Source organism: Camellia sinensis, chromosome 2 (assembly GCF_055761805.1).
Source record: "Camellia sinensis isolate YWXY chromosome 2, ASM5576180v1, whole genome shotgun sequence".
NCBI classification, from domain to species: Eukaryota; Viridiplantae; Streptophyta; class Magnoliopsida; order Ericales; family Theaceae; genus Camellia; species Camellia sinensis.
In genome coordinates this window covers 44728289-44744611 of record NC_138962.1, presented here as the reverse complement: position 1 = coordinate 44744611, position 16323 = coordinate 44728289, and the positions used below count along the sequence as shown (strand labels likewise).

At 34.0% G+C, this 16323-nt stretch overlaps 1 long non-coding RNA gene and 1 pseudogene across 6 annotated transcripts in view; one reads left to right on the top strand and one right to left on the bottom strand.

The window, feature by feature from the left end:
- Nucleotides 1–9805, bottom strand: part of LOC114323475 (uncharacterized) — a 31577-nt gene extending 21772 nt beyond the window's left edge. For 4 of the 6 annotated variants that reach the window (XR_014360893.1, XR_003651183.2, XR_014360892.1 and 1 more), the window contains exons 1-2: nt 9436–9805; nt 7505–7602 (exon numbers count right to left, since the gene is read on the bottom strand). This is a non-coding gene — a long non-coding RNA (uncharacterized LOC114323475). The remainder of the gene's footprint in view (nt 1–7504; nt 7603–9435) is intronic. The other 2 variants (XR_003651193.2, XR_003651187.2) reach the window with 1 other exon arrangement.
- On the top strand, nt 601–3827 carry LOC145820714 (dof zinc finger protein 1-like; annotated as a pseudogene).
- Nucleotides 9806–16323: the final 6518 nt, after the last annotated feature.

Below are 16323 nucleotides of genomic sequence, written 5' to 3'. Positions count from 1 at the left end.
CCATTTACCATCACCTACCACCACCTACTCCTCACCTACTCCTCACCTACTACACTCACCCTCTCCTATATAATGAGCCACTCACCATTTGTAATAAATATCAAACAATATTTATCAATCAATAATACATATATTTTTTACATGGTATCAGAGCAGGTTTAGAACCTAATAGTTTCACTTCCCCGGCGGGCGGCAATCTCGCCTTGGCCGCCCGCCGGGCCTCAACCTATTCAGCTTATTTTCTACACATACCTTCCTCATCACTATCTGTCTCGGTGGAGCTCATCACAGACTCCACCGGCGAACTCAGATCCGAGTAAGGCCCAAAGGAGCCAAACCCACACGGAAAGTCAAAGGGAAAGGCCTTCTTTCTCAGCAAAACCTTAGGCATCCTCTGTAGCAACCGCTCTGAGATGCTTCAAATCAGTCTTGTTCCCGATGAGCATGATGACGATGTTGGCATCTGCGTGGTCTCTCTCTCTGTGAAGTCACCTTTATGAGGTTAAGAAGTAATTTGAAGCAGCTTGCTGATCAGTATGCTCTTTCCGAACAGCAATATGAACAGAAGTTGAAGCCTTCACTTTTAAATACATGACCCAGATGGCCACCACAAACTGTACAGACCCCGAAGCAGCCAACTTTTGCCCCAATCCATCCATACCTCTTTTTCTTTTTCTCCTAAAGCCGCCTTCTTCAATGGAGAGGAAGGTTAGGCCTCAGAAAGAACAAGCTTTGAACTGTCCAAGGTGCAATTCATCTAACACCAAGTTTTGTTACTACAACAACTACAGTCTCACACAACCAAGGTACTTTTGCAAGACTTGTAGAAGGTATTGGACTGAAGGTGGATCTCTCAGAAACATTCCTGTTGGAGGAGGTTCAAGAAAGAACAAGAGATCTTCATCTTCACCTTCATCAACAACAACTTCATCATCATTTTTATCAAAGAAACTTCCTGATCTGGTTCTTCCACCTCAAAACCCTAAGATCCATGAAGGCCAAGATCTCAACTTGACTTACCCATCTCATGATTTCAAAGCCATCTCTGAGCTCATTCAAGTGATGTTTGTTGAGTTCTTTCATACCCATGTCGGTGCCGATGATGCCGATATCGGATCAGAACTCATTTTACTCATCTGGGTTTTCTCTGCAGGAATTCAAACCAACCCTAAATTTCTCTCCTATCACCGGCAGCTACATACACACTTGCCCTATACCAATCCATTATAATATCTTAACCTCCACTATCCTAGTCCACCGAGCACAAACATCAACCACATCACAACCACTTTTTTGTTTTATTCCTTTTATCCTCATCATCATGTCCCCCACTCTCTCTTCTTTTATTATTATTATTATTATTATTATTATTATTATTATTATTATTATTATTATTACACCCACTTCACTATTCTTCTTCTAATTATATATATACTTTTCCATTTTAAACTATTTTCCACCCAACACCATCAGCACATTGCATCCACCGCCCAAAATTTTTTTTTTTATTCTAAAAGCTTAATTGGTGCACTCCTTGTTCCCCATTTTCTTTATTTTATATATATATATCTATATATCTCTTTTTATTATATAAAAAAAAAAAAAAACAAAAAAAACAAACAAACATCATCCTCTCTCCTCCGTTTGATTTCAAATATATTTTTATTATTTCTTTCTTTAGTTTTCTTTTACATTATTTTTACTCTTTTTCCAATTCCATTCATACCATCTAGCTTTGCACACCAAACCATATTTTATTCATCTCAGGGATCAACCCCGATCACAATTTTACACAAAAAAAAAAAAATACAAACAAACAACCACATTCACAGGTGGGATTTTTTTTTGTCTTCTCTACTCTGCCGCCGGTCTTTTCTTCTTGCCTCCGTCCTGGGCGGCCCTTGCCGGTGTTGCCTCCGTGTGTCCCACTCCACTGGGCATGATCACTACTCCCTGCTCCTCCACTGCAGCATATGGCGGCCCTCCAAATCGGAACATAACGGTGGCCTTCCGCTTAAGCTCCTTATTTTCTGCCTTCAGCACACTTATCTCTGCTCGCGCATCCTTATACATGCGTTGGAGCAGAGCCAGTTGGGCGTTTAAATGCTGCACTTCATTTGTCCTACTCTGCAGCCGGTTCGACAAGTTTGTGACCGCCGTCATGGACTCCACACATGCCTTCAAAGTATACTGATTGGCCTCCACATCCGACTGCACTGCCATTCTTTGCTCCACAGACCGCATAGGAAAGTTCAACGGAGCAAACTCCGGGGCGCTTGGTTGAGGTTCCAGTGCCACCGCACCAGTTCTTTCTCCTGTTGACTCGTTGAGGTCGGGAAAGAGAGTGAGCAGACTCCGAGACGAAGAGGCCATTTTCTGGGCAACAGAGTGTTACAGAATATCTCTCGCAACAGAGTGTTACAGACTCTCTCTCTCAGCACAACGAAGAGGTTTTCACAGGATTTCATAGGTTTTTTGCCTCTGCCTCGGCCTCAGCCTCCGTCTTGATTAAATAGCCGAGGCAGCCACGCGTATCGCGCGCCACTTGCCGCCAGACGACAAACGGGCACGCCAACCAAGGCACTCACGTGCCTCGCCATCATGTCCGGCACACCTTTTGATGAATTGGGCACGCCTTTTGATGGCACGCCTTTTGACAAAATTGGGCACACCTTTTGAGGGTGCCACTTTTACAAGGGTCCGACAAGACTCTGTAAACTGTCCCGACATTGATTCCGGTTAGCTCCTTCATGGGTCCGACAAGACTCTGTAAACTGTCCCGACATAGATTCCGGTTAGTTTCTACAAGGGTCCGACAAGACTCTGTAAACTGTCCCGACATTGATTCCGGTTAGTTTCTACAAGGGTCCGACAAGACTCTGTAAACTGCCCCGACATTGATTCCGGTTAGTTTCTACAAGGGTCCAGCAAGACTCCGTAAACTGTCCCAACAACTGTCACCACATTGTCTGCTACAACGGTCCGACATGACCCCATAAACTGTCTTCTACAACGGTCCGACATGACCCCATAAACTGTCTTCTACAACGTTATGACACCACCATACAGTGTCCTCTACACCGTTATGACACCACTTTTCAGTGTCTTCACCAACGGTCTGACACGACCATACAGTGTCTCCTATCCTTTTTTATTTTTATGTATTTTCTTGTTTTGTTCCTCTCTTCAAACTCAAGTTGGTTAGTTTCTATCCTCCTTGAGTTTGCGGGGGGCTGTTAGAATTTACCATCACCTACCACCCATTTACCATCACCTACCACCACCTACTCCTCACCTACTCCTCACCTACTACACTCACCCTCTCCTATATAATGAGCCACTCACCATTTGTAATAAATATCAAACAATATTTATCAATCAATAATACATATATTTTTTACAAAAAGCACAATACCTTTGTTAGTGTTTTGCGAGAAGTTGATTCAGAGGAGAGGCCTGCTATGGGTTACATTTATGAGTTGATGGATTCGACTAAAGAAAAGATTGCTTTTAATTGTGGAGGAAATGTTGGAAAGTACGGACCAATTTGGAATAAGATAGATGCAAGGTGGACACCACAACTTCATAGACCTTTACATGCTGCTGGTTATTATCTAAACCCTCAGTTGCGCTATCGAGATACCTTCTCCTATGTTAAGGAGGTGAGGCAAGGATTGTATCAGTGCATGGATAGAATGTTGAGTTACGATGAGCGTCTCAAGGCTGATATCCAATTGGACTATTATGATCAAGAAAAAGGGGAATTCGGAAATCGTGTTGCAATTGATTCCAAAGCGATATGCTCTCCCGGTAAGAAACTAATATGAAAATAATTTTCCAATTACATTCTTTAAAATTAAAATACGAGATTGAAATTATTTGTGCATTTTTCAAATTATGTAGCTAATTGGTGGATTTGTTTTGGGAGCAAAACACCAGAGTTAACAAAATTTGCTATTCGAATACTTAGTCTAACTTGTAGTGCTTCGGGATGTGAGAAGAATTGGAGCACCTTTGAGTCGGTAATATATCATTCTTTCCTAAATTTTCTTATGCATAAAATAAAATATTCATGTTTCTAACTTGTTATATGTCGTTTCTTATATTATTATATTAGATTCATACAAAAAAGAGGAATAGGCTTGAGCACAAACGTTTGAATGCTTTGGTATATGTGAAGTACCACACTAAACTAAGAGAGAGGAGTATCAGAAGAAGACAAAACAACGATCCAATACTAATTGATGAAATTGATTCAGATGATGAATGGATTCCTGAAAAAGAATATCCCATCCTCCCCCTTGATGCTTCTTGGCTTGATGAAGAAGAATTGTTCGATGTTGAAGCAATTAGGACTGTGCCTATCACTACCTATGATAGAAGTGTGTAGAATCGATCAACTACGACTACGATTAGTGTTGACTCTTCGAATGCAAAGAAAAGAAAAGTTGGTGAAGGTTCAAGTAAGTTGTTAAACAATTATGGACTAGTTGCATATATATTATTATATGTGTGTATTTAATTAATTTGAAATCCTATTTCTTTGTTTAGGAAATGATAGAGGAAAAGGCAAGGCAGCAAGATGCACCCTTGTAGATGAAGATATAGAGTTGGAAGAAGTTGGTGGAATAGATGATGGAACCTATCCCATTATAGATATAGCGAACGAAGATGATGACAACATTAATGAGGATGACTTAGCGTGACCTATTATTTATTTATTGCTTTGTTTATAGAGTATTAGAGTTTAAGTTATTTTGTTTATTGAACAATTGGAATTTAAGTTATTATGACCATCACTTTAAGTTATTTGTTTATTATAGTATTCATTGAGAATGACTTATAAGGTTCTTATAATACTTGAAATTATTAATTAATTTTGGTTTTATGCTTAGGATGGCTTTTAAGAATTTTATTTAGTAATTCTTATTTTTTTTACTCTTTTTATGCTATATTTAATTAATTTTGTATTTTATAAAAATCAAAAAAAAATCAAAATTCAAAAGGCTTACGCCTCAACGCCTCGAGGCTTACGCCTCGCCTCAACAAGGGTAAAATGCCTCGCCTTGCGCTTTCGCCTTTAAAAACACTGGCTCCTGTAGCAAACATGAATTCCATTCGAGCCATCCTTTCATGTGCAGCTAAGTTGGGGTGGCCTTGGCAACAACTAGATGTGAAGAATGCCATTCTTCACAGGAATTTACAAGAGGAAGTTTATATGGATGTGCCACCAGGATTCTCCACTCAGTCTGCAGTTAGGAAAGTCTGCAGGTTGAAGAAAGCATTATATGGTTTGAAACAGTCTCCTTGGGCTTGGTTTGACAAATTTCTAAAAGCAATGTTGAGGTTTGGGTATAGGTAAAGCAATGCAGATCATACCTTGTTTGTCAAACACAACGCAAATAAGGTAACTGTGCTTATTGTATATGTGGATGATATAGTTGTGACAGGAAATGATGAAGGAGATGTAACACATCTGAAGATGCAGTTGGCCAAGCAGTTTGAGATCAAAGATCTCAACCCGTTGAGGTACTTTCTTGGAATTGAAGTTGCCAGATCTGACAAAGGCATCTTTATTTCTCAAAAGAAGTACATTCTAGATGTTCTTAAAGAAACAAGCATGTTAGGCTGTAAACCAATTGATTCACCTATTGAGGTTATCCATCATCTTTGCAGTGGTGTTGGTAACTTGGTGGAGAAGGAAAGGTACCAAAGACTTGTTGGACGGCTTATATACCTATCTCACACTCGGCCGAATATTGACTATGCAGTTGAGATAGTAAGTCAGTTTATACATGATCCTGGTACAACACATTTGGAGGCTCTGTATCGTATTTTGAGGTATCTTAAATCTGCCCGGGAAAAGGAATTTTGTTTTCTAATCATGGGCACTTGAGGTTGGAGGTATTTACTAATGCAGATTGGGCAGGTTTTGTAGATGACAGGAGGTCTACATCTGGTTACTGCACTTTCGTAGGGGGTAATTTAGTCACTTAGCGTAGTCAAAAGCAGACAGTGGTGTCCCGATCTAGTGCAGAGGCAGAATACCGAGTTATGGCACATGGTACTTGTGAACTCATGTGGCTTCAGTCTTTGTTGAGTGATATAAGAATTGTTTGTGGTGATCCTATGACTGTACTGTGACAACAAAGCTACCATCAGTATTGCTCACAATCCTGTTCAACATGACAGAATCAAGCATATTGAGATTAACTGACATTTTATTAAGGAAAAATTGAATAAAGGTTTGATGTGTATACCTTTTGTGAAGTCGGAAAATCAATTGGTTGATGTGTTTATCAAAGGTCTTAGTAGTAAAGTCTTTCATCCAATTTGTTACAAGTTGGGCATGAGAGATATATTTGCACCAACTTGAGAGAGAGTATTAAGTGTTAGTGTCTGTGTCATCCATGACACACCATGACATCAGCCCTATTCTGATGTCATTCATGACATCAGTCTTATTTTATGATGTCATCCATGACATCATCCATATCCTGGTGTCATCATGACATCAACCTAAGAAGTATGGATACGGATACACGATACAACACGGACATGCCAACAAGCTAATTTTCAAAAAATGCAGGACACGACACGTAGGGAACAGGCATAAAATATATAATTTTATATATTTATTATATATTACATATATGAATATATCATTTAAAGATAATAAAAAATGCAATATGACACTAATTTCTATAAATTATATAGTTTTTGTTTTATTATTGTATCTTAAGTTGTTTTGCTCAAACTTATAATAAGTTTCACTTGTGTCTAATCGTGTGTTTAAGCGATGGACATATGTGTCTTCCAAGTGTCCAGAGAGTGTCCGAATCTTTAAAAAATATGACCCGTTTTGAAGAGTGTCAAATATATGTCGGGAAAGTGTTCAAAGTGTCGGTGTCCGACACGAACACGGCATGATATGTCACCTTCTTAGAAGTGTCCGTACTTCTTAGACATCAGCCATATTTTATGATGTAATCCATGACATAAGCCCTGATCTACTTTGGCTTATAAATAGGCTACTTCATCTCATTGTAAAAGACACAATTCTACATATCAATAAAATCTTCTCTCTCTTCTTCTTCATCTATATATCTGACACATATCCATCCATGTTGAACCACTACGAATACCATCTTTAGCAATAACAAAATGCAAAACTATTACACAATTAGAATTGCAGAATGAAATTCAAATCACATGGGTACAATGTTCGTGAAATGAAATTATAAGAGATAAAAGGGAAATAAATAAAGAACAAGCATATCCAACAAAACAAAAATAAATTTTCAAAAGATAAACCAAGAAGAAAACAGTTCACAAATAAAAAATAAATAATAAAAAATAAAAAACTGAGGAACTTCTAGAGCCAATAACAAGTAAATGAATCAATAAGAAGTTGCCAAAATGTGAAAAACTGGGAATCAGCTATCAAGCACGAAGAAGGATTCCAATACAATGAAAGGACCAAAAAAATATTCTCTATGTTTACCTTATTGGAGAAAGATCAAAGTTAACCCATTTCTTGAAGCTTCTTCTTCCAAGTATTAACAGTGAGTAATTCAATGAAGCGAAAGAATCAACGTTTGCCTACACAAAAACAAGGCATTTGTTCATGTATACGGTTCAAGTATATGCTTAACGCACATAAATACATAAACAAATGTATATAAAGCATTAGCGTTATGAAATGCAATAACGTAACTGTGACTTATAACAACTGCCAGGAAAGGAGGTTCTTGAAGCACTAGAAACCAAAAGAGGGATATAGACAACGAGTGTTGTATAGAGCGAAACAAATGAAGGAGGTTGGGAAATAAAGTAGATCTAGGATGTACAATGCATGCATAAGAATGTATAATAAGCTCCTCTCTCTCACTACCATGTTCTTTTAGTTTGTCTCTTTATCCCCATTAGCTCTGCTCTGCTCCTCTAGAGTAGCTACATGAGTTGCATGGGCTAATTTTTTGTCAAAAATCCGCAAAGCTATTTTCAATTTGGACCAATTAAATACAAATTGCAAAATTAAGGGGCAAACTTGTTACAAAATGAAATTACGTGGATCAAATTGATACAGGGGACAAACTACAAGAACCAGCACTAACTTTTGTTTATTTTCCCATTTTGCATTGTATGGGCACATGAGTACGTGACTATTTCTCTCTCTAAAATCCTGACGAATGTTATCAATTGGACCAATTGGAAACAAAATGTAGAATTAAAAGGCAAAGTTGTTACAATTAGAACTGGAGAGACCCAAATTAACCCCAGGTAAACTACAAGGATTATTATTGTGATTTTACCCTAATAATTTCTATTGTTCTGCACCATTGTACAACTTAATTGATAATCAACATACTACTACACAGACAAACATATCCATGTCGAACCCCTAAGAATACCATCTTTAGAAAGAACAAAATGCAAAACTACAACAAAGAACTGCAGAATGAAATTCTAATCACACAGCACGGGCACAGTATTCATGAAATTAGAATAAATAAAATTAAAAAATTAAAAAAATGAACTAATAAACAACCATATCCAACAAAACAAACATAGATTTTCAAAAGATAAACCCGGAACAAACAGTTCAATATTTTAAAGGGTAAATTATATAAATAGTCCTATAGTTTACACGGTGTGTCTATTGTTTTAAGTTGCTCGATTTTGCCCGTTAATTTAACGGATTCTGTCATTTCAATACAATAAATAACGGTCGTTAAGTTTGATGGACGGAAAGTCAAACTATGTGTATATTTGGTCTCTGTATTTACATAATGTGTCAATTTGGTCCCCGTCAAAATCGAACAAATCAAAACAACAGGATCAAATTGACATATTGTGTAAACTACACGGACCAAATTAACACATTGTGTAGACTTTTTATTCACCAAACTTATTATTTATTGGACTAAGATGAACCAATCTGTTAAATTAAGAGACAAAATCGAGCAAATTGAAACAACATGACCAAATTGACACATCGTGTAAACTACCGGACCATTTGCATAATTTGCCCCATTTTAAATATTAAATAAATAAACTTTGTTTTATTTGGTTTTCAGAATCAGTTTTCTGAAGAAAAAAAAAATCAAAATTCCAAAAAACTAATTTGGCGTTAAAAAAAAAAAAATCAAAAACACTCATCATCAAGTGGTGTCATCTTTTTCGAGTGTGAAATTAATTTTTGAAAATGAAGAATAATTTTTTTTAATGTTTATTTCTGTCAAACTAGTTTCTACATTTTCGAACAAGAAAAAAAATTAAAATTCTGAAAACAGATTCTGAAAATCAAACCAACCAGAGAGCAGTAACAAGTAAGTGAATCAATAACAAGTTGCCAAAATGTGAATCAAGCTCAAATAAGAAGAATTGAAATAAAATAAACAGACAAAAAACACAATTAAATGTTCAACTTACTGGAAGATAATCAAATATAATCCATTTCATGAAGCTGTTTCTTCTTCCAAAGATTAACATTGATTGATTCAAAGAAGCGAACAAGGCATTTGCTTAATGAACATAAACACAAAGACAAATGCATATAAAGCGTGAGCGTTACGGAATGGAAAAAAACTAACTGTAACTGATGAGAATCAACATGAAAGGAACGAGAAACCAGAGGAGAGATCGAGACGATGAATGAAGAACAAATTAAAGGAGCTTGGGGAAGAAAGTAGATCTGTACGAATGTGTTAATTGTTGGCTTTAGAGAGAGAAAGAGAGGACGGGGTGGAGGAGAGAGAAGAAAATATCTGCAGAGAACTTACGCGTTGGAGGAAAAGAGGAGACGTAGATCTGCTGCAGTAGGTATTTTGTGTGTTGCTACTACTGGACACCTGTCGGTTAACCCGTCCAGGTTGCGGTGCCATGATGGCGTTTTTTTTTAAGATAAAATTTACTCATCGTGTGCATTTCTAATGATATTTTTTTCTTTTTCTTTTTTTTTTTTATGAGTATTATTATTCAAATTTACAATTTTGATTCACTTTTGAGATTAAGGGATTGCTTGTAATATCCTAAATAAGTGTACTTTTTAACTTTTTAAATTAAAAAGTTAAGAAAAAAATATGATTGTTTGAGATAATTTTTTGACTTTTTGTGAAAAAATGTGTATTAAAAAATTGTATAAATTAATATATAAGAGAAGTTTTTTGGTGAGCAGGCAACAGTACGGTGGCAATATTGTGCAGAGTAGTGTATAGGAGATGCTTGCCTCCTTTTCGGGCATTGAATTGAAATGTGTTGTTCAGCCCGTGGGGGCACACCATGGGTCCCATTTTACTAATCAGAACCGTCAATATGTAGAACTCGTCGAGTACTATATATTTACAAAAAATCAAGTTGATCGGATATCGATAGCTATCTGATCGGATTTGTTTTTTTGTCAAACGTTAACTATAACACCATCCATTTTTTATACAAAAACTAATTTGATCATATAATTAGCGATATCCGATCAACGTGATTTTTTATTATTGCATAGTATTCGACGAGTTCTACACATTGAACGGTTTAGATTATCAAAACGGGATCCGTAATAGGTTCCCAAGGGCCGAACAACACTGTCTTGTTTGTGCACCCGCATGTTGCTTTTGTCCAACCAAAGTTAGCTAAAGTACAACTCACGTGAGAAGTGAGTTATACTTTTTTTTATAAAATTAATTTTTTTAGATTTTTTTTTTTTGTGAATAGTTATAATTTTTAAACTTTTTTAGTAACTTTTAATTTTTTTTACTTTTTTTAAGGATGCCAAACTAGTCCTAAATCATGTGACACTATTAAAATATTTAAGTTAATTTTCTATCACATTTATTTTTTATTTATAAATTATTGGATTTAAAAAATAAACTTATATATTAATTATTCTTTTTTTTAGACTCATATAATTATTAGGTCTTAGCAATTGGTTTTGGTACATTGTCACAGGATAATTACTTCTTAAATTTTTATATTTTTTATTAAAAATTTATTTTTAACAAAATTATATTTAAAGCTAATTTTATTTCAATTGTTGAAAAAATAAAAATTAAACATCCACCACCACCTTTCTCCTCCAACCAACAACCACCTATTAATGGCCTTTTTTTCTCATTTTGTTCACCACTTTGTAGTTCCTAACGCATCTCTACTATAAAAACATAAAGAAAAAATAACAAGAAATAATAAAAATAATATAAAATAGATTTTTTTTTTATGTTTGATATTATTTTGATATAGTTAACTTATATGTTATTTAAAAAAATAATCAAAACTTGTTTTTGTTTTTTTTTTTAAATATGTAAAGTCCTATTCTTTAAATTATCTTTTGTCCCCCAAAAAATAAAGAATGACCGTGGTTTAAGATTCGAGTGTATGGAGAGACGTTGACATACTTTATAATATAATTATTAACATATTAATTGTTATCTTGGGAAAAAAAACAAAAAAAACATACAACTATAGAGACTCATATACCCAAGGGGCTCAAATAATTTTTCGTGTGTTCTTTGGGTCATACAAAAGAAATACACACCATAGCCTTATTTTTTTAGAAAAATTGATACCGATTGTTCAAACAATAACATGTAGGCCCAAAAATCAAATGGGCCAAGCCACTTTACAAATTTTATGGCCCATTTGTTAGCCCACTCGCAACAAATGGGCTCAGCCATGATATGGCGGCCCAGATTATTCAGTTGCTAGGCTGGAGCTTGCATTGTTATTTTTTTCTTTTTTAAATGGGGAACTTACCAATAATTCCGTATACCAAGTTCAAAACCCATCTAATCCCAAAACAAAACACTTACACCAATTAGTCCTATTTATTTTTAATTGTTACCAAAAAATCTTTTTTTTTTTTTAATTTACAGACGCTGCTACATCCCACTCCCCTCAGACTTCTGTCAAGCGGTCATCAGAAACTCGCTGTAATGTTCAACATCACCGAGAAGCCGCCGGAGTATCGTTGAAAGTTCATCGGAATGTTCTGAACGTCAATTGAAGTCACCAGAATTTCCAAAATGTTCGTTGGACGTTAAGAACATTGTTGGATATTTACCGGAATGTCCAAAATATTGTTAGAAAAAAAATGAATAAATGGAGAAATTAGAGCAAAAAAACATAAAAAAAATGTGCTAAACATTGATAAACTAAAAGAAAGAAAAAAATGTAACGACAAAAAACAGCAACAATAGGAAAAAAACGTATGTTATTTTTCAATGTTTATAGCGTTTAAGCAAATAATCTCCAATATTAATCAAACTGAAAAGTAAGCTCTGAAACTGTAAAATATTTCAGTTTCAAAGAAAAAATCTATTAAGCATTTATCCTTATTAATCAAACTAAAAAACATGTTATGAAATTACAAAATTTTACAATTTTAAAGAATGTTATAAAACTGAAAAATTTTACAGTTTTAAACCATGATTCATTCTAACATCAAAAAAATTGAAATTGCAAAATTTTATAGTTTTCATCGCCTGTAACTAAAACTCAAAAACAACTTATTCAGAATTTGAAATTTTTTTTCATTAAAACAAAAAAAGAGAAGTGTATAGTAAAAAAAATATAAAAAAAATTAAGAGAACGAAGGTGAAAGACAGATACAGAGGAATGATTGTACTCCGGCAACTATTTTTTATATTAGATCTAGCCGGATCTGATATAGATCTACTTAGATTTGATGTAGATCTACATCAGATCTAAGTAGATTTACTCATCTTTTTCGTCGGAAAATATCTTTCTTCACCGTCGGTGAGAGTAAAGTAAGGAATCGGTGGTGGTGATTGTTGATGAACCTCAATCAAAGGTAGTCGTTGGTTGCTAGTGACTATATCATAAAGATAAAGAGAAAAAGCAAGACGTGGTTACTCGTCAACGATCGCTAGAAATCAGAAAGACAAAGAGGCAAAAAACAACGAAGGCAGAGAAACAGAAAAAGGTTACAAGACTTTTGAGTATAAACAAAAGGTTGTGAGACTAAATAGGCCACACCTTTTTCAAGGAGGAATTTTTAGTAATTGCCCTTTTTTAAATTAGGTAAAAACAAAACAATCCAAATAATGAGATATACTTTTTATTTTTAAATTAGATGAAAAATAAAATTTAATGCAAAAAAAGAAAAAAAAAAGAAAAAAAAAGAGGTATCAACACGTGCATGATTTCTGAGATGGATCTGAATCCTCCCCCCCCCCAAAAAAAAAGGGGGGTCCCACTACAAGACTCATATAATCTTTTAAAAAAGTATTTCTACGTGACTCTTTCAATTTTGCAAAACATTCGAGAACCCGCCTAGAAGCATCACTCCATGGGTCAGCATCAATAATTGGCTCTCTGTCAAAAGAAGACAAAATCCATAGAAGATAGAGATTCTCCTCAGATATCAGAAAAATGCACGCCAAGAAAAGAAAAAAAAAGATTTTGTAGATATTTTGTGAGTCTGTCAGTGATAAGGATTTTCCTTCACTCACTACTTTAATAAAGTGGATATCTCTTATCCTGCTTTATTAAAGAAAAGCTGTGAAAATCTTTACACGTGTCTTGTAATAAATTATAGTGTCAAAATTTTGTCAAAAAAGAAGGATTGAATGATATGCGATGGGGCCCAAAGTAGTACCCGATATCATTATCCTAATCTTTTATTAATAAAATTTATCTATATCCAGAATAGTGATTTAAGTCAAGCATATAATTGTATACATTTATGTCTTGTCTTTATATGCATACAATTTTCCGTCAAAGTTTGCATATGTTTAGGAAAGTTTTCAAAAAGCCTAGAGTCTAGGCTTGTAGGTTAGTCATAGGACATAGATTAGGGTTTTTGTTTTTATCTTTCTTTTGAGTTGTATAAATTGGCTTGCATGCCAACGAAGAAAGCAGAATGAAAAACACCACTTCACTCTGCGTTGTAAATTTTCCAACCCCTCTCAAAAACCTCTAAGTGTATTAAGTTTTTCAGAGTTTCAGAGTCTGTAATATAATCTTTGTAAGTATATTTCCTATTAATATGAAGTGTGAGTAGTTTCTCTTTTTTCTTAAATATTTCGAAAGGGTAACTCTTCTATTCTAAAAATTTATTTTCTTTTTGGGAAAACTAAGTTTATGGAATGCTTGTTTGCTCATTAATATTACATGCTTTGAACCTTCGTAGTATCTTCAGTTTTCTATTTTGTTACTGAGTGACCTTAGCTGAAGAGCTCGTGTGAGCCGTGGTTAGGCGTTGGAGGGCGAATTGTAGGCAGAAAGGGAAAAGTAAAAAATAGAAAATAAAAATATACTATGTTGAACGAGGCTTAGTCTCAAGGTGGGAGTACATGTAATGAAAACAAACATTTCCTAAAAATAGTTTTTACCATAGAAAAAAAATTTAGAATAAAAGGAGAGCAACCCGAGTAGAAATATTAAGGAAATATTGTCCATATAAGAATTTCAAAAAATCAAAAATTTGTATGCCCTTAGACGTAGACCTTAGAAATAAAAATTAAATTTCAAAAAAAAAAAAATCAAAAAAGTATATGCTCTTAGACGAAGACCTTAGGAATAAAATTAAAATTAGTACTGAACTAATACAAGAATTAGAAAATCAAAAATTTAGATATCAGTTTCTTTTATCATTAGCTTCTAACAGATCTCTAGAAAATTACAGTTTAAAAATTTCTCAGATAAATAGACAGCTAACTATAAAACAAGAAGCCTTAAAGTTAGCCATACAACAGCTTGAAGATCTTTTAGCATAACTGTAGAATTAATTAGATAATTCTCAGCCCAATTCCAAATAGTGGTAGACCACTAACTCATCCCCCAAAAAATTGGTATCAGAGCAGTGTTCGGTTTTAGGACAGTTTAAATTAGTTTATGCATTTTGCTTATGGTAATAGAGTAGTTTTTATTTTTGGAGATTTTAGTTATAAATTTCATATTATAGTAGCCTGTAATAATTTTAAAGTAGGAGTTAATTTTGTGTATGAAAAAAGTAGAGTATCTAGATTTAGAACTCAGCAGCCATAACCGTCGCCTTAGCATAAATAAAAATAATTTCTGTTGTAATTTTGAAGAAACTTTTACACATCAGCTTCATAGTGAACATAATCCTCAGCTAAATAGCATCATAGATTATCAAATTAATTTTGCAGAAAATATTAAAAAAGACATAGATAAAATTAGTAATCTTTTTATCTCATCTATAGATCATCTCCGTAATAATCGTATTATAATTAAAGATCAAGATAAAAAATTAGATTATATCCAAGATCAGTGTAGTTCTATCCTACAAAAAAGAATAGATTTAAATTTAGAAAAATTTCCTACTAAGCTAGAAATAGAAACATTAATTTCAGCTACAAATCAAATAGCTAAACAAATAGAACAAATTAATCAAATTCAAGATAATTTAAAACAAAAATTAGAAATTTTAGAACAACTTGTAAGGTCTTAGTTTATGAGTAGTGATAAGAAAGCTAATAGAGATTACCAGACTATTTTAAAACAAGCAGAAGATTTTCATAATAACCCAGAAGGAATTAGTAGTTATCAAGGAATAAATCAATCAGATAAAATATCAGTAAGACAAAATAATATAGAAATTTTATTTTTAATTCGATTGTGTGAAAAATTTGAATACCTATCAGAACAACTACATAGCTTAGAAAATCGCCTAGTGCCTTTAGAAAAAATAGTACTTCAGAAAGGAAAAGGAATAGAAGGACAATCCAACAAACCTCAATCTCAAGTAAACGAGGAAGATATAGCTAGATATTTTGAAAAGCTTAAATTACCTAGGAAACCAGCGTGTAGAATTTATAGAAAATAAATATGTTTAAACAGCTAATTAAAGGAAGTAGTAGTAAAAAGCGTAATGAAGATGAAGATGTTAAAGTGGAAGAATTTATAGATGTAGAACAGCAAATAGAAAAATTTTAAAAAGAAAAGTTAGAATTAATTCCAGCTAAATATGTGTATAAGCTAGGTAAGATTCATAAAAAATAATATTTATTTAAACACTATGGTGAATAGATGATTAGTATGACTCAAGAAGATGAGAAAATAGAGCTAAATTTAATAGAAAGGGAAAGCTATAAATATGCAGTAAATGAACACCTTAAAATGACTCATTTAGGATTAGTAGTGGTAGGAGTTAAGGCTTTAACCAGAGAAAATTTAGGAACTAAAGTGTTTGTATGTCTCTATGATGATAGGTTTAATGATGCCGGACAGAGTATTTTAGGTAGTTATGAACTAGATATGAATTCAAAAGGAGGAATAGTTTATTTTACACCAGATTTTTTACTACCAATCTTGACCTTTCATAAAAAAATAAAAATAGGAATA